We start from the raw sequence: 19,461 nt of genomic DNA, 5'->3' as shown, positions 1-19,461 counted from the left end.
TCTCCAAAGTAATTTCTGAAGACAAAAAGAATTGTACATAAAATCGAACTGAACATCAACAAGAGATTAAAATTAAATACGCTCAGCGAGTAACTAATTAGTTGATACTACTGTATTTGGCAAGCTAAACGTAAGGGGATGAGAATATCAGAAGAAGAGAACTAGCTGCACTTGATACAACTGCTGCTAAGTCAGCAGAATAAGTATCAAGTACAGCAATCGGTTATTCTTGTGCTCTTCCTCTGATAGAGAATAGGTGGGTGTTTCATGCTTTGGAGCAAGGATATGAAAAAAAAAAACCAGAATATGGAGCTTTAATCATTCATAGCAAGCATCTAGGAAATTGGGTAGCTGGGTGTTTCCCCAAGAAAACAACCAGAAATAAAGCAAATGCTAATTAATTTACGAAAAACAAAACAAAATCACCTAAAGAACTCACTGATTTGGATGAAACAAGCAGATAGTTAGCTCCATATCATGTTGGAAAGGGTTGAATTTTGCCGACCAACGAATTGGCAGTAGAGTTGGATCTGATTAAACCGCCGGAATCCCTTTGAGGATCAAGGGAGAAGGCAGAAAAGCAGGTCAACGAGGTGAACAACGACTTTGGCTTGAGAAAGACTAAAAAACTAAGTCATATTATATGGGGCTTTTCACTCAAATCAAAAAGTGAAATCAAGCACTACTTTAATGAATCATCTCCACTGGCCAAAAAGGAAATCTATCATCTTTAAAAATACCAAAAAAAAAAAAGAAAAAAAGAGAAACTTAAAAGGAACAAAAACTGGTGACCCTTAATTCACACGTTAATTATTATTACTGTATTATATGATTCATATCAAGAACATATAATAAAACCAAGAACAGAACCCAAAAGATTACAAAGCATATACTACTCGTACAGTTTTCTCCACAATCCAAATCTCCAAAGGTAGCAGGATAAGAAACTCTAGTAGCGGGGAAATAAAATAGACAAGAGAAACGGAGTCGATCGGATTGATCAACACAAGGACTTATTCAGCAGAGTTCACTTTAGACTATGACCCTCGACCATGACAGGTTTGGAAGAGCTCCCGCGCTGTTGTTCTAGCTCTCTTCGGTCTCATAACTTCCTACTGTGGTTTTGAGTGAGCAAATACAGTGCTTGGAGTATCGGCAAGGGCCTGCGCCAAAGTCAAATCTAAATTCACTGCTCCATTATGTGGGTTTCGTTGTCCCAGAACCAAGATAAGCCTTTTTGTGCTTTCGGAACATGCTTCTTCAGTAGCTTGACTAGTGCCAAAGACGGCCAGTGAACCACCCCCATTGAGATCAAAGGGAGCCTTGATGTCTCTCTCTTCTTTGGTTAGATTTGGTTGTCCCAGAACCAAGTCCAAGTTAAGGCTTACCGTACTCTCGGACGCATTGAGATCAAATGGAGCCTTGACGAGCGGTGGTTCAACCAAGCCAATACCCATCGTAACGCCAAAGAACTTCATTTTTGTCTCATGTTCAGGCTTGAAGCTAGTGTTTTTAGTCGCTTCATCACTCACAGCAGTCCCAAATATCATGCCAGGTGGTTTGGCAATGACATGATCAACGAAAGGGACCGGCGCATTGGCTGCAGCATCTGCTTGCTCCATGGTAGCTCCCTCCTGTATGACCGGTGCATCAGCCTTAGGCAGTTGCTCTTGATCGTGCTGAAAGTTGCTGATTTTTGTGCGGCTTGTGCCAGTGGTTTCATCTACCTCATGATTCAAAGAGAGAGCCCGAGCAGAAAGAGCCACGGATGGTGTGGCTAGCTTCTCCACTTCAACCCTATAGTGGAAAGAGCCCTCTTCATCTTGCACTTTGTACAACGTGAGTACCTCGCCAACATGGAAATCATTGCAAATAACAAAATTTCTCCAACCATCGGAGAAACAGGTTTCTTGTACCCAGTTTTGCGGACGGAGCAAACAATTGGCCACGTTCTTGTGCCGTACATAAGGTGAATTGTCACGGCATGGCTTCCATTAAAATCTGGTAAGGAAGGCAGGATTTTAGCCGGTATCGCCAACCTTTTTTTGATGTCAGTGTCAGTCAGTGACTTTGAGAAGATCTTTGTTGCTTGAGGCATGGTGGCTGGTGGGTGAAGGCTGTCTGAAAATTTTAGTACTACTAGCTTAGGAAGAGATAGTTGTACTAAATCCTTTCGAAATCAGCTGATATATATAGATACAGAAAGGAGATGCATCTACTGTACTTAGCGTGTATTTTATTTGGCGTAAGTCGGCTCCAAGCGATCAGTATTATGTAAGTCGGCTCCAAGCGTGCATTTTATTTGGCGTAAGTCGGCTCCAAGCGTTCATTATGAGGTGTAAGTAGGGAAGAGTTTCTGTTATTTAATTGACCTCTTTTTTTTGAAAGTTAGTATTTTAATTGACTTAATGTGCTCGCAGTTTGGTTTGTAAAAGAACATTCTTGTATTGTCCACTTTTACCTTTAGCCCTTTCTCTTTCAAGGAATTCGTGCTAAATTCCATAGATGGAAGAGTTTAAAATGTAAAAATGGTAAAACGATTCCCATCCGCGGAATTGACATTTGGTACAAGAATTGAAAAAGCTTTTGTTTTGTTGGTGTGCAGTCGGCCCTTGTTGTTGTCATGGGAAAATTCCTTGCAAAATCTTATAGTTGCTTGTCATTTTTGGCACCTTGTAAGTGGATTAAGACAGTTCCTCTGGTTATTCATCGTTTCTTTCACTGTTCAATAGCCATGTTCAAAAGCTTCGTTTCTTTTTAATTTTGGTCTTGATTTATTTTGTCAAGTGTAGTTGTTAACTAACTTTTCAAAAGGATAGGCTAATCAACTTGATTTATTCTCTATGACCAGAGAATAAGAACCGTTCCAATTTGATGCAGAAAACATCATGAAGGCCTGTTTGATAGCCAGCACTTCTGCTAGGTTAGAATCTCCCATCCCTATTGACTTGGAAAACATCATTTTGGTCTCACCTGCAGAGTTTCTAAGGATCCCACCAATTCCAGCTTCTCCTGGGCATCCACTAGCTGCCCCATCCACGTTAAACTTCATAGAACCATCAGCAGGATTCGTCCACTCGACCTTAGGTCTCGTCTTTTAGATTTTCTGTTATTTAATTGACCTCTTTTTTTTTTAAGTTAGTATTTTAATTGACTTAATGTGCTCGCAGTTTGGTTTGTAAAAGAACATTCTTGTATTGTCCACTTTTACCTTTAGCCCTTTCTTTTTCAAGGAATTCGTGCTAAATTCCATAGATGGAAGAGTTTAAAATGTAAAAATGGTAAAACGATTCCCATCCGCGGAATTGACATTTGGTACAAGAATTGAAAAAGCTTTTGTTTTGTTGAGTTGACAATATTGTTGTTCCCATTCAGCTAAATTCATTTTTGCTTCCTATCAAAATTCTAAGCTTCCTTTTTATATATAAATATCTTTAAAATATTTGCTTTTTATGGATGTACTATAATTGCTTCCATTGATAGAGTTGGAGCTATTCAGGGAGATATACGTTCACCCAGAAAATTAAGATCTTAGTTAAAAATGGAAAACCCAAGATCCTAGCTAATTTAATTAAGGTAAGCATTATTTTCCTTTTTAGAACAAAAAGCAAGAAGTTTTATCCAATTTGTCAACAGTTTAATTAGCAGTTTTGTGAGCTCAGATAGAGATTTTACTGAGCCAAAAAAAAAAAAGGATATGGTAATGATAATGGTAATCCTTTGGAACACACAAGAACATATTAACAGTATTGCCAAGAATTACTTGCACTATTCCTTTTCATCTGATAAAATACCATGGAATGATAAAAGACTTAATCAAGCTTAATTAGAAGACTGTTGAGGTATTATGAGCTAATATATGGATTTAAAGGTTGATTATTGAATTATTAGACTCTTAAGCTACGATTTCTTGGATCTGTGATAAGGGATAAAGGTCATGGATTTATTGTCAAATGTTCAATAAAATCGACTGCTGTTTTAAAGAAATTGAGAATTCAGATTTTGTGTATCTATTGGAAAGTAAATGTTTTTATAGACTCACTTATCAAATTTAAAGTGAACAGAACTGAAATGATTTTTGCATAATAATAGGAGGGAGTTGTTAAATATTTTACTTCTGTTTTGATATTGAACTGAAATCTGATTGTCTTTACCATAGTCTCAATTATATATCACTCCCTGATATCTAATTAGAAGGAATAAAAAACTTAATCAGGATACATGAATGTTCCTAAATTAACGCAAACACCTAAAACTTATTCGGCAGCATTCTCCTAGTAATTAATTGGCTCGGCCTAAGATAATGTAGATATAAATTTTCAAATATCATCCCCATCACACCGTCTTGTTTAAATCCTTCACTCTACACCAATGGCTATTAGTGTCGAATTGCAATTGAAAGATAGTACTGTTGCCTTAGATCAAGCTCAGTAGAAGATTAGTAATTAAAATTCAGCAGTAGCAGCAGACAATTTCCAAGACTAAATCAGCAAATCATCTAGATATGCAGCAAGCTCAGAAGACAAAGTTTAGAACAAGCAAAGCAAGGCAATTCAAATGAAATCCTAAGTCTGCAGCGGCTCAATCTTAACAGATCACAAGATCCTCAATATGTTCAGATCATATTGAAAAATTATACTTCACATTTGTTTATTATTTGATTTCTGTACACAACTGATTGATCAATATGAGGCCAATTCAATAAAACTATCAATTCTCAAATCATGCCAACAAGTTTCTAATCCATCTACAAGGTTTTGAAGTTCTAGGTGAAAAAGTACCATTGGAGGGAGGAGACCAAGTGAAGCTTTACAGAAATAATCTCTGAAGAAAATAATGACTAAAACTTTTGTGTTTGATTTCTGGAAGAATTATTTGAAGAAGCTAAGAGAGCTTAAGCAGGAAAACAGAGAAGTAACTGAGCTTAAATCTTTTGGATCCAAAGGACACAGATCCAAATTCCAAAACTTATATTTATACTGAACAATTACAAACTTTCCTCATAAATCGGATCAAGAGGAAAAATCTCCTTCACGTTTAGCGTCGACAAATTGGATTCGTAGGGCAATGATGCCGTTCAATCAAATTTTTTTCTCTGAGAAAACGTTCTTTTTTCAAAGGCTAAACACATTGCCGAAAAGCAGACATGGCCCTTCCAGAGAGGCCTCTACCATCGTCTATTATTGGACTGAATCAAATAATCCGTTCAAAGGAGTTTCACAGTGTTGTTCAATTCATCATGTTTGATGATTGGGCATTATCCAGTTGCTTTCAAATCCATTTCACCAATTTCACTCCATTATTTTGACCTTTTGACCTCAACTCCATTATTTAGATTTTGTGCATACCTATTGGAAAGTAAATGTTTTTGTAGGCTCACATCAAATTTAAAATGGATATAAATAACCGTATAAATTTTCTGAATAAACATTTCTTGCCAAAAAGATTCACTTAATCAACTCATTATTCATTGATAAAGACAAGCTCATATCTATGAAATCCATTGGGAGCTTGATATCAGGAATTAAGTATTTTTTTTATTGTTTATGGTTTTCGCAATTCAGATTTTAATGCATACTTACTTATTTATATGTCAAGAATTCTATCTTAATTTACTTTTCTTGGCCTATATAGATGACTTTCTGTATCAGCTTGCAAACAGATATTCACTTAAAATATTTTGGTAACACTGTTTTTTTTTTTTTTTTTTGGTGTTGAGGTTGCATCAACATTTAGAAGCACGTTTTTATCACAGCACAAGTTCATTAAAGATGTTTCTTTTTACAGAAATTAGACGTGGATAATACTACGTGTCTACACCGATGGCTACAAGTGTCCAATTTCAATTGAAACATTGTACTGTTGCATTAGATCAAACTCAGTAGAAGATCAACATCTGACAGAAGTTTAGCAATTGAAATTCAGCAGTAGCAGCAGACAATTCCAAGACTAACTCAGCAAATCATGTAGATACGCAGCAAGCTCACAAGACGAAGTTTAGAACAAGCTGATCACAAGATTTTCAATCTGTCCACATTAGATCATCAAATCATACTTCACATGTTTTTGTTATTTGATGAGAAGGGAGATATGCAAGGATGATAAAACATGGGGCAAGGAAATTCGAAATGTCATGCAGACAAAGTAATACATAATTGTATTTTATGCCATTTTTTGTTTAATTTTCCCTTTCCTTCAATTTGGTTTGAATCCTAAATCAAAATAGGGCATTGTTTTTTTATTGTTGATTGGCCTGTTTTCACTTCTATTTATGGACATTTATCACTCTGGCTATGAGATTTGTTGGGGCAGCAGGTGGTTCTCTTGAATTAGTTGTCACTGAGGAGCCAATAGTGAAAGTTCCTCCAGCAGCAGGGGTCATGACAGTTAAGAGTGGCTGTTAGGCAGAAATTGCGAGAAAAATTCCAGCCATTGCCACTGTTCAACTTCTATAATTTGCATTCAAGCTTTCATTAACAATATTGTTCTCCAATAAGAATAAAAAAGAAATTGCTTGCTAGGCTTGTGAAACCTGAATGAATAGTCGAATCCTGGTGTATAGTTGCTAATCTATATAAATAGTTGGATGCCAGTGTTAAAATACTATTTGGGAATGCAATTACAGGAATATAAGATGAAAAGTTGAACACCGTTTCGGTCTGAATATATATTGGACTCCCCTTCTCAGAAAAGAATAACAAGCAGAAAAAGAAAAACAGCGGCCAGGAACAAAATCTTCAGCATTTGCCAATAAGCTTCTGAAAAGGAAAGCAGTAGAGTAGTAAATTGTTTATGGTTGTTTTGTCAGTGTTAGATGAAAGAGATTGCTAAGCTTTGCTTAGTCCCTTACGCCTGTTACTTGCCTTATTCATTTCGTTAATTATTTCTCTTTGAAACATATTTCTTCGTTGATATATAAGGTATGTATGAATTTGTTGTCAGCTTAACTTTTTGATTCTCTCTTTCACTTTTAAGTTTTTTCCATGCAAAGAATCCAACTGATCTATTTTCATCTTTTACCTTAACTCTCATAAATTGTCACATATTTATATTTTTTTTCATTTTTTTAAAAGTATTAATATTTTTATTATTAATTAATACATATTTGATTTTAATTTTTTTTTGTTGGAGTTGAAAAACGAAGATAAATCTGAAGAGTTTTGTGGAAGTTTCAAGCTATTTTTATTAACAAATAAAAGCTGTACACCAGAGTATTTACTCTGTTTTCATCATCTAACTAACTGAAGTAAAAAAAAAAAAAATCACTAATTAACTAATATTTACAATTTAGTAAACACTAAATGTAAAAGTAAAAATAAAAAACACGAGCTTTCTTTTGTTTCTTATAGAGCATGTGATTTACACGTGCTCTCTTTTCTTTTTTTGGATTCCCAAGTTCTTCAACCCAGTCGAGATTTTCTCTCTTGATCCTCAACTATCAGCTCCTTATCAGGTTGATACTCCCCCTGAAGATGTACATGTATGTTAATAATGTGCATCTTGTCAAGCAGTCTATAGAAGTGCCTTGGTCGCATAGCCTTACTCAATAAATCTGCAACTTGTTCATGAGTAGAAATATGGACTGGCTCGATTATCTTTGCAAGCACTTTCTCCCTAACAAAATGACAGTCAATCTCTATGTGTTTAATACACTCATGGAATATAGAATTCCTAAAAATATAAATCGCTGATTGATTGTCACATGTAGTTTTACTAGAGTGTCTTGAGGAAATCCAAGATCTATCAAAAGATTTCTTATCCAAATGATTTCACAGGTTGTTGAAGCCATTGACTTGTACTCAACTTCAGGTGAACTCCTTGCAACATTCTGTTGTTTCTTGGATTCCAACCTGCTAGAGAATTACCAAGAAAAACACTCTATCTTGTTACAAACTTTCTTATATCTGGGCAACTTGACCAATCATTGTCACAATAGGCAATGAGTTTCAAATTTGAATCAGAACTCATTAATATCCCTTGCCTTGGAGATGTTTTCAAATATTTTAACACCCTGTGAGCTGCATCTACGTGATTTTCAGTTGGTGCATCCATGAATTGAGACAATATTTGAACAGCATATGAAATATCAAGCCTTGTAAAGGTCAAATAAAGTAATTTCCCTATCAGTTGCCTGTATCCTGTGGCATCAACATCAACCAACAGGGCAACAAATTCACCTTTGTCTGTAATTAAAACCACATTCCAAAAGTGTAGAAGTGAACTTTGAATTTCATTGTCTTGAAGCTTGTTTGAGTCCATATAGGGATTTATGCAGTTTGCATACCAGTTGCTGCTTACCAAGTTGATGATACTCCCCCTTAATAGAAAACCTTGATACTCCCCCAATACGCTCATGTGACAGCTTGATTGTAGGATGAAGGTTCAAATGTTTGAGACAAGGCAGAAATGAAGGCTTTATATTTGGGTGACAATTGATTACTAAACAAATAATGAGTGATAGGATATGTTGTAACATGACTTATGGAAGAAGGAAGATTTACTTGATAAGCTTCTAAGTACTTAGGAGTATGTTTAACTTTAATACTTTTCCTAAGATTAGAATTAAGATTAGCAAAATGCAGTGAAACTGAAAAAGCAGAATCTGAAACAGAATGGGAAACAGGTGAATTTTGCAAGGAAATAAGAGTTTCTGATGTAAAAGCAATGTCATTATGTAAAGAAGGTTGAGAAACAGGTGACTCAACAGATAATGAAGCAAGTGAAGAAGAATTAACATAATTGAAATAAAAAAAAATCAAACATTGGATCATGCATACCAATTATTTGAGGAAATGTAAAATGATATGTGGTATGCTTTATATGTTGAAAAGAAAGGATGTGCTCATGGCAGATTACATTCTTGGAAATGAGTACTTTATTTGCATCAATATCATAGACCTCAAAACCTTTTGTGCCATTTGGATAACCTAAAACGACACATTTACTAGCCCTTTTATCAAACTTAGTTCTATGTTGTACTAAAGTTGATGCATAACACAAATTACCAAATACCCTTAAATAGTTATAGCAAGGTGGTTTATTATAAAGACATTCATACGGGGATTTATCATGAAGAAGCCTAGAGGGTGTTCGATTTATAATGTGTGCTATTATAAGAACTGCATTTCCCTAGAATTTTAAGTGATAAACTTGACTGATGTAAAAGAGCTCTGGCTACAACAAGAAGATGTTGATGTTTACGTTCAACAACACCATTTTGTTTAAGAGTTTCATTACAAGACAAATGATGAACAATACCTGTGGAATTAAAAAAATCACTAAGCCTAAATTTATTACCATTGTCTGACCTAATGCACCTGATTTTAGTTGAAAACTAATTCTTAACAAGATTGTAAAAATACTGAACAATGACAGATACTTCAGATTTATTCCTCATAAAAAAATCCAAGTGAATCTTCTGAAATCATTAACTGAAGTAAAAAAATAATGATGACCATCAAGAGTAGGAATGCTATATGGTTCCCAGATATCAAAATGAACAATTTCAAACGCAGAACTAGTATTGGTAACATGAATAGGAAATGGTAATTTTTTTTTTGTTTAGCTAAAGGATAGACATCTCATATCAAAGTATCAGAACAATGAATCTCAAGATATTTTTGATGTAACACATTTATTCTGTTTGTAGGTATATGATCAAGTCTAAAGTACCAAAGATCAAATTGAGTTTGAATTGTTTTACAATGATTTGCAAAAACAATAGAAGAAAAATTTACAATTTTATCAAGACTAAACTTTGACAAATATTGATCATCTTGATTGTCTTGTATGAAATATAGGCTAGAAGAGACTTTAGCAACCGTAGTCACTTTCCAAGATGTGAGGTCTTGAACAACACAACACTCATCAGTGAAAATGACACAATTCTTCCTAGAACTTGTTAGTTCGCTCACTGAAACAAGATTGAATTGAAAAGAGGGTGCACAAAACACATTATGCAATACAACAAGAATGTTAATTCGACAGTTCTTATATGCGTGACAATAGCTTGAAGATTGTTAGCTAGTTGAACAAAGAAATTATAAACAGGATAAGCATGAGTGAAAGTTTTTAAGGAACATGAAATATGATCAGTTGTTCCTGTATCCATTATCCAGGAATTTGGTTTAACCAGGATGCTATGAGTGCATTTATCTTTAGTGGAAGTATTCTGAGCTATACAAGAACAAAAGTGGTCAGAAAAAATACCTGCAACAGTGGAATTGACTGATGAAGAAGTTTGCTAAGCGTTTGACAGAATACCTCAATTAATTTCAGAATTGTCAACATTAAGGAGCGCCATTTTCTTTTGAAGTTGTTGCTTTATGATAGACATCTGGGACATAGAATTAGAACCACCAAACTCCTCTTCTTGGCTTGGCTATGTTGTTCCTTTTGCAGATGAAGTTGAACTAGTAATAGCAAAAACAGTATTCACAAAAGAATTCTATTTCTCAAAGCTTCCTTTGTCCTTATCCTTTGTAAACTTAAAGTCGTTAGGAAAACCTATCAGTCTAAAACATTTTTCCTTTATGTGTCCCTTTTTGCCAGTGGTTGCAAGTTATATTTGGTTTTCCTTTCCTCTTATTATCAGCAGTCACTACCATTGCAGATGACTCAATCAAAGGATTAGATTGCAACAAAAAACTCCTCTAGTTTTCTACTCATAGAACTAAATTGTACACCTTATCTAAAGTGGGGAAAGGTTTCATGACAGTGATTTGAGTTCTGAAAGCTGAAAATGTATCATTTAGCCCATTGATAAACCTGACGACCATATCTTTCTTGTACTAGTCAAAATACTTTTTATTACATGCTGAGTTGCATTTCCCACACTCACTTTGTAGCAAGGGCCTGTAATTCTTCAACTTTTCCCAAATACCTTTAAGCTCAGTGAATTATGAATCTACATATCTATTGCCTTGAGAAACATTACCAAAATTATATTGGAGGTCACAAACCCTCGTGTCATCTGGTTGAGTAAAATTTAGCTTTAAAGTATTTCAAAATTCGGCAATTGAATCCATGTAAAACACAATGGAAGCAATAAGAGGTGTTATTGATTCTAGGAGCCACGCTGAAATTAACAACAAATCTATGGCCTAAACAATGGATCAATGGTATTTGGTTTAGGATTGGTTCCATCTATAACCTTACTTTATTCTAATCGAAAGAGCAAGTATGAACGATCTACTCCAAGCTACATAGTTGTTACATGTGAGTTTAAGAGTAATCACAACCGATCCGTGATGATCAGTGTGATGTAAGAAATAGGGAGATTGTGAATCTTCAATGGCAGATGTGGTATTTTGTTGAATAGTCAAACTATTCATTTCTCAAAAAGCAATCAAGAATCTCAACAAAAATAAGCAAGAATCACCAGAAATCAACAAGAAATGATACTAAACAGGAATTAAACCTACCTTAACCGAACTTTCAATCATCAATTAAAGAAAGGGATCAAGAACTCATACCAGAAACCCCAGTTCCTGCTCTGATACCATGTTGGAGTTGAAAAACGAAGATAAATCTGAAGAGCTTTGTGGAAGCTTCAAGCTATTTTGATTAAGAAATAAAAGCTGTACGCCAGTGTATTTATACTTTATTTTCATCAACTAACTAATTGAAGTAAAAAGAATATTTAACTAACTAATATTTACAGTTTAGTAAACAGTAAATGTAAAAGTCAAAATAAATAACACATGTGCTTTCTTTCTATACTTATAGAGCATGTGATTTGCTCGTGCTCTCTTTTCTTTTCTTGAATTCTTAAGTTCTTCAACCCAATTGAGACTTTCTCTCTTGATCTTCAACTATCAGCTCCTTATCAGGTTGATTTTTTTTTTCGAAATATGGCAGGAAATGAGAGCATATAAAGAAGTAATCCTAACTTTTGCAAAGAAAACATTCAACCTAGTTTCGACAAGGTACTCAATGAGTACGAAATAGGCAGTCAAGAAAATACTCGTATTATTAGATTCATCAATTGACTAAATTAACCACTTAAGTGATAAAAGATTTAATCAATTATAAAAAAAAAAAGGAAAAGAAAAGAATAAGTAGAACAGATGGAGATTTTAAACTAGAAAACCTGTCAGCCCACCATAGTGCAAATGATTGGCTACATATCTACTTGAATTGTTGACAAATCAGATGAATTTTCGATTAAAATTATCTCCAAAGTAATTAATGGAGGCAGAAAGAATTGTACATAAAATCGAATTCAACATTAATAAGAGATTAAAATTAAATAAGGTCAGTGAGTAGTTAATTTATTCAAAAATAGATAAAAGATAAATTATGTTGAAATTCAATCATTCAACAAAACTCTAATAGTAATTAATTAATTAGTTGATACTTTTGCATAATTTGAATTTGGTAAGATAAGCGTAAGGGATGATGAAAATATCAGAAGAAGAGCACAAGCTCCACTCGATACAACTGCTGCTAAGTAAGTAGAACAAGTATCAAGTGCAGCAATCGGTTCTTCTTGTGATCTTCCTCTGATAGAGAATAGGTGGGCTTTTCCTGCTTTGGAGCATTGATTTGAAAAAAAAACAGAATATAGAGTTTTAATCATCTATAGCGAGCAACTAGGAACTTGGGTAGCTAGGTATTTCCCCATGAAAACAACAAGATCTTAGATCTGGCTAAAACCAAGAAATAATACCAAATCCTAATTAGTTTAACAATAAACAAAAAAAAAAACTCACTGATTAGGATGAGACAAGCAGATAGTTAGCTACATATCTTGTTGGAAAAGGTTGAATTTTGCCGACCGACGAATTGGCTTTAGAGCTGGATCTGATTAACCCACCGGAATCCCTTTGAGGATCAAGGGAGAAGGCAGAAGAGCAGGTCAAGGAGGTGGCCAACGACTTTGGCTTTAGAAAGACTAAAAAACCAGTCTTATTATATGGGGCTTTGCCCCTAAGGGCTTTAATCAAATGAAAAAAAGTGAAATCGTGCAGCTACTTTAATGAATTATCTCCATTGACTAAAAAGGAATCTATCATCTTTAAAAATACCAAAAAAAAAAAGAAAACTTAAAAGGAACCAAAACTGGAGACGTTCAACTCACACGTTTATAATTATTACTATAATTATATGATTAACATGAACAACATAATAAAACCAAGAACAGAACCCAAAAGATTAAAAAGGATATACTAGTACAGTGTTCTCCATAATCCAAATCCCAAAAAACTGTCAAGCTCGTTAAAAAGTACTGGAAAATAAAATAAGACAAGAGAAACGAAAGTGGACTGATCAACGCAAGGACTTATTCAGCAGAGTTCAGTTTAGACTATGACCCTCGACCATGATAGGCTTCGAAAAGCTCCCGCACTGCTGTTCTAGCTCTCTTCGATCTTGTAAATTCCTACTATGGTTTTGAGTGAGCAAATACGGTGCTTCGAGTATCGGCAAGGGGCTGCGCCAAAATCTAAATTCACTGCTCCGTTATATGGATTTGGTTGTCCCATAACCAAGTCCAAGTTAAGCCTTCCAGTACTCTCGGAATATGCTTCCTCAGTAGCTTGACTAGTGCCAAAGACGGCCAGTGAACCACCCCCATCGAGATCAAAGGGAGCCTTGATGTCTCTCTCTTCTTTGGTTAGATTTGGTTGTCCCAGAACCAAGTCCAAGTTAAGCCTTCCCGTACTCTCGGACTCATTCAGATCAAATGGAGCCTTGATGACCGGTGGTTCACCCATGCCAATACCCATCGTAATGCCAAATAACTTCATTTCTGTCTCATGTTCAGGCTTGAAGTGAGCCTTGCTAGTCGCTTCATCACTCACAGCAGTCCCAAATATCAGGCCAGGTGGTTTGGCAATAACATTATCAACGAAAGGGATCGGCGCATTAGCTGCAGGATAGGCTAGCTCCATGTTAGCTCCCTCCTGTTTGACCGGTGCATCAGCCTTAGGCAGTTGCTCTTGCTCGCGCTCAAAGTTGCTGATTTCATTGCGGCTTGCGCCAGTGGTTTCATTAACCCCATGATTCAAAGAGAGAACTCGAGCAGAAAGAGCCACGGATGGTCGGGGTAGCTTCTCCACTTCAACCGTATAGTGGAAAGGGCCCTCTTCATCTTGCACTATGTACATGGTGAGTTTGTCACCAACACGGAAGTCATTGAAAATAACAAACCTTCTCCAACCCCCGGCGAAAACAGGTTTCTTGTGCCCATTTTTGCGGATAGAGCAGACAATTGGCCACATCTTTGTCCCATACATAAGGTGAATTGTCACGGCATGGTTTCCATTGAAATCTGGTAAGGAAGGTAGGGATTTAACCGGGACCGCCAACCTTTTTTTGATGTCAGTTTCAGTCAGTAACTTTGAGAACATCTGTATTGCTTGAGGCATGGTGGCTGCGGGTAAAGGCTGCCTGAAAATTTTCTATACGCTGCACAATGAGAAACTAATTTCGAAACAGGCTCATGTGCATATATACAGAAAAGAGATGCACTGTTTAGTCCACGTGGACCGCCAAAAACCCAAGAACCGTCCATCTCTTCTTAAGAAATTCGTTTTCTCACGAGAATGATGATATCTCAATCATGATATCGTTAGGGTTAACATGTCATCTACCAACCCTAAAACAGGCGAGCGCAAAAATGTCGACTATACTTCCATGAGTTTTAAGTATTTTATTATCTAGAAGAAGGAAAAAAAAAAAGTACATTTTTCAACCGTTTCACAGAAGAAGGATTGGACCACGGAGAAGAAAAAAAAAAGGCCGCTCAAAATTAAGAAAGAAAGGTGCGTTTGAGAACTTGTACAACTAATCAAAATCTTTACTATCTTGACAAATAATTTCTTTCATTAAAAATTAATAAATATATTGAAAATATAATTAATAAAATTATTAATGTAATGATATTAATATATATAAATTAAAAATTATTAAATTATTAATTATATTTAAATAATATAAATATCATATTATATTATAAAAATATATAATTACTATTATATATATTTTTAATATAAATGTATTTACTTTTTATTTTATATTAACATTACAAAAATTATAACTTATAATATATATACTTAAAGAGAGTCTTCGAGTTTAGAATAGTTTTAGAATGTAACTATTTTTTTAATTTCATGTAATTAAAAACAAACTCTTATAGTTAATTAAATTAATTCATTAAACTATGATCATTAATTAATTTGAAATATTTTTAAATATATATACATTATATATATTGAGTTCATTTATAAGAAATATAATTACTATATTATGTATATAATACTTTTATTATATATATACTTTAAATATAAATATATTTACTGTCTGTTTTATATTAACATTCAAAAATTATAACTTGTAAAATTATTAATTATAATATATATATATATATAGACACTTTATAGTATATAACTTATAATGTCTTTTAACACATACACTTTATATTATAAATTACGTTCATTTATGAAGAAAATAATTACTATTATATAAATTAATTACTAAATAATATATATTCCTTTGTTTATATAAAATTTATAATGGAATAAACTTAATTATCTAAAAAGAAGTTATGAGATTGAATAGTTTTGAAATTTAGCTATTTTTTTTATTTCATGTAATTAAAGACAAATCTACATAATTAATTAAATTAATTAATGAAATTATGATTATTAATTAAATTGTAATGTCTTTTAATATCTATACTTTATATATATTNACACACACACTTTATAGTATATAACTTGTAATATGTTTTAACACATACACTTTATATTATAAATTATGTTCATTTATAAAGAATATAATTATTATTGTATAAATTAATTACTAAATAATATATATACTTTTGTTTATATAAACTTATAGCATATAAATCTAAAAGAAAGTTATGAGATTGAATAGTTTTGAAATTTAGCTATTTTTTAAAATTTTATGTAGTTAAGGACAAACTCATATAATTAATTAAATAAATTAAATGAAATAATAATTATTAATTAACTTGTAATGTCTTTTAATGTATTTACTTTATATATATTGAGTTTAGTTATAAGGAATATAATTACTGTTATATATACTAAAATACTTTTAGTGTATATACACTTTAAATATAAATATTTTTATTTTTTATTTATATATATATATATTATAAAACTGATATCATTTCAATAAAATTAATATGAAGAAACTTTTCTTTTATATATATATATACACACATTTTATAGTTACTATAACTTGTAATATCTTTTAACACACACACTTTCTATTATATATTATGTTTATTTATATTATATACACTAGTTGTTTGGATATTTATTTTTAGTTATTTAAGTTTATTTTGTTGTTGTTTGGATATATGTGTTTGGTTATTTAACCTTATGTTATTTGTTTGGATCTTTGTGTTTAGTTATTTAAGTTTATGTTATTGTTTGGATATGTGTGTATAATTATTTAAGTTTACGTCATTGTATGGATATTTGGTTTTAGTTATTTAAGTTTATGTTTAAGATTTTTATTTTTGATTATTTAAATTTAAAATTTATTTTTTGTGTTTTTATTAATTTAATTAATAATAAATTTTATGAAATACTTAGAAAAATATTATTATATATGTATATGGTTCAGTTGAGGTAATTGAATACTCATGAAAAAAATTTTAATAATTTTTTTATCTAATCGAGTTTTTAAATGGATTACAGTAATTATAAGATAATAAAAATGTAATGTAGTTAAGATTAAGATAATAATTTTTAAAATTATTCAGATAATTAATATAATTTAAATAATTATTTTTTATAAAATCAAAATTTAAATATCTCAAAATTAATGAGTATCTTACCGTTGATAATCTTACGCGCAATCCAACTAAAAACCAACCCAGAGGTCCCAAGGACTCCATTCCACGTGCTTATCTCTAACCATACTTATTTAACTTTTTATTAAAATTTATTTATTTCGGGGGAGAAAGCCAGTCAAATTTCAACGTAATTAGCACTGGTAAAACGACCCCAGTGGGAGTGACTACGTGGTTCAATCGCATCCGTTTATACAAATCCACATCACACGAAACTTAGTGCTGCTTTTCTCCCCAAACATCTCACACGATATTTTCACGAAAAAACCTCAGCCCCAATATCTGGTAAAAAAAGACCCCACAAATCTCCAGACCACGCGACAACTCGACGCTATTAATTGTTACCAAAGGAATCTTGGACCCGAAAATAAATGTTAAAACTCAATAAACTAAAACTAGTTCAAAAAAGAGAAAATTTTCTTTTTTATTTTTTTTTAGTGTAACGAAAATTGAGAAATTGACAAGATATTTGTGCGGGTGACCAAAGTCAGAGCCCGCAGTCCAAATACGCCCGCAAAACGTCCTATCGATAACTATTTTTAATGGAAACTTCTTTACTTGACACTTGGCAAGCAAGAAAAGAAAGTAAGGATAACGTTGCCATTGGCCATTGCCACTTCTCTATCCTAGGCGTCATCTTCACGCTCCCTACCTCCTCAACCACAAATCTCATATTCTTTCAATTCAATTTTTCTTTTCTTTTTTGTCTTTTTCTCCCTCCATGTTTTCTTTCCCCTTTTTCAACATGTAATTTAAATCTGATCACATCTGCATAAGTTTATTACCACTAAATTACTACAAAGTTTTTTACAATTATTAACATATTCAAAATTTTAACATGTTAAACAATTATTAACATATTCAAAATTTTAACATGCCAAGAGCCAATTATTTTGTGAGAGGTTCACTTCTAGATGAAATGATATTTATACTAATTTAACTATTTTGAGCCTTGTCAATCTTATTTCCTAAATTTATTAATAATATAAAAAAATTCTCGACAACCAAATAAATGAAATTCAACTAAATCTAAAACATGAACTTGTTTACTTACATGTCAATTTTTTCTTTTATGATAGTTATTTAAAGATACACGAATAGCATAAAATTTTTAAAGTGAGTGTTTTCAAAGTTTTTTACTTCATTCAATAGCTAAAAAATATATTTCCTCTTAAACACAACATTACTGGAATAAACCATTTCAAATCTATCTTATCATAAAAATTTATGAGCATAAACAAGAAGAAAAAGTTAAGAGAAAAATGAGTAGTAAAAAAAAGTATTATAATTTGTGCAATTACATTCTTTTGCTTTAGCATCAACAAACAAGTACATAGCTGATTATACAGCTTTAAATCACTAAATTAATTTGACTATGAAAAAAAATAAAATACTCACATGCATTTTAGATCACTAAATCAACTTGACTATGGAAAAAAAACACTTACATGCATGTGGGTGCCTTATTTAAGCTAATAAATAATTTAAGGTAAGCTTTTTATAGCAAATTGGAAATTGAAAGTTATGACTAACAATTTGTTATGTTTAAAGGGAAATCCCAAAGGGTTTTTGGCTTGACATTTGATAAGGTTCTTGATTCGACACGTGGTTGATGATGTGGGCTTGAGGTCTAATGGGACTGGTTTGTGGTTTGGTTTTTGGGCGTGAGCTTGAGGTATAAGGCTAAGTTTGGATTAGATTTTTTTCCTCTCACGATTGATATTATAGATTTTCTTTTACTTTTTATATATGAGTATTTGTAAAAAATAATTTTTCTTTATTCCATTATTTATTACTCTCATATCATTTTTCAGTGTTAAATATAACTAATGTAAATGGATATATATCAGCTAACTAAAAATAAGGTTTTGAGAGAGATTAAATTATCACATATTCTATTTTTAAAGTGTTAAATATAACTAATGTAAAATGGCATATTAGCTAACTAAAGATAGGGTTTTGAAAGAGATTGATTTACTATCTATTCTATTTTTTAGTGTTAAATGTAACTAATGAAAAGCGGTGTACATCAAGTAATTAAAGATAGAATTTTAAGAGAGATTGAGTTATTACATATTTTAAGGTGTGTTTTTGTATGGAAGCACTATCACAAATACCACAATGATGGCTATTACAACAATAGTTATATATTTTATAAAATAATATTTTGTATATGTTAATGTACATCAATTATAGATATGATAATATAATTACTATTGTACATCTATTTCATAAAAATTTTCTTGATTTAATTAAAAAAAATTTACCATCTTGAACATTTCGCACGAGTAACAAAACTCGTATAAAGTAAAGGAGCATCTCTGTTCCTGTGCTAACTTCCACCATCATTAACGTCTTCTTTGAAGATAACACCCAAACCCTAATTGTCTTCCGATTTTCCTCCTCCTCCGAGAAAAATCAATTTCTTTCGTCTTCCTCATTCAATCAATTTCATTTACTTTCCTCTTCCTTGAATCTCTTTTCTTAAATTTTCTTTTTTTCGTTTTAAGATCTGCATGGTGAAGTTCTTTTTCGCAACATGAATTTTGCTGCATTAAATTAACAAGAAAAGAAATTTTAAATTTTAAATCTGTTAAAAAAAATCTTCTTCTGAAGGGTCGGCTGGAAATTTC

The 19,461-nt window shown here is 32.5% G+C and overlaps 1 long non-coding RNA gene across 1 annotated transcript; it reads right to left on the bottom strand.

Moving 5' to 3' along the window:
• Window positions 6,976–12,948, bottom strand: LOC108660977. The gene is made up of 2 exons (XR_001926813.1): window positions 12,714–12,948; window positions 6,976–11,579 (listed from the first exon to the last, which is right to left on the bottom strand). It is a non-coding gene; the product is annotated as an uncharacterized LOC108660977 (long non-coding RNA).

This window comes from Theobroma cacao, chromosome 2, assembly GCF_000208745.1.
Source record: "Theobroma cacao cultivar B97-61/B2 chromosome 2, Criollo_cocoa_genome_V2, whole genome shotgun sequence".
In the NCBI taxonomy this organism is placed as follows: domain Eukaryota; kingdom Viridiplantae; phylum Streptophyta; class Magnoliopsida; order Malvales; family Malvaceae; genus Theobroma; species Theobroma cacao.
The sequence above is the reverse complement of the archived record's forward strand: the minus strand, read 5'-3'. Positions and strand labels throughout refer to the sequence as shown.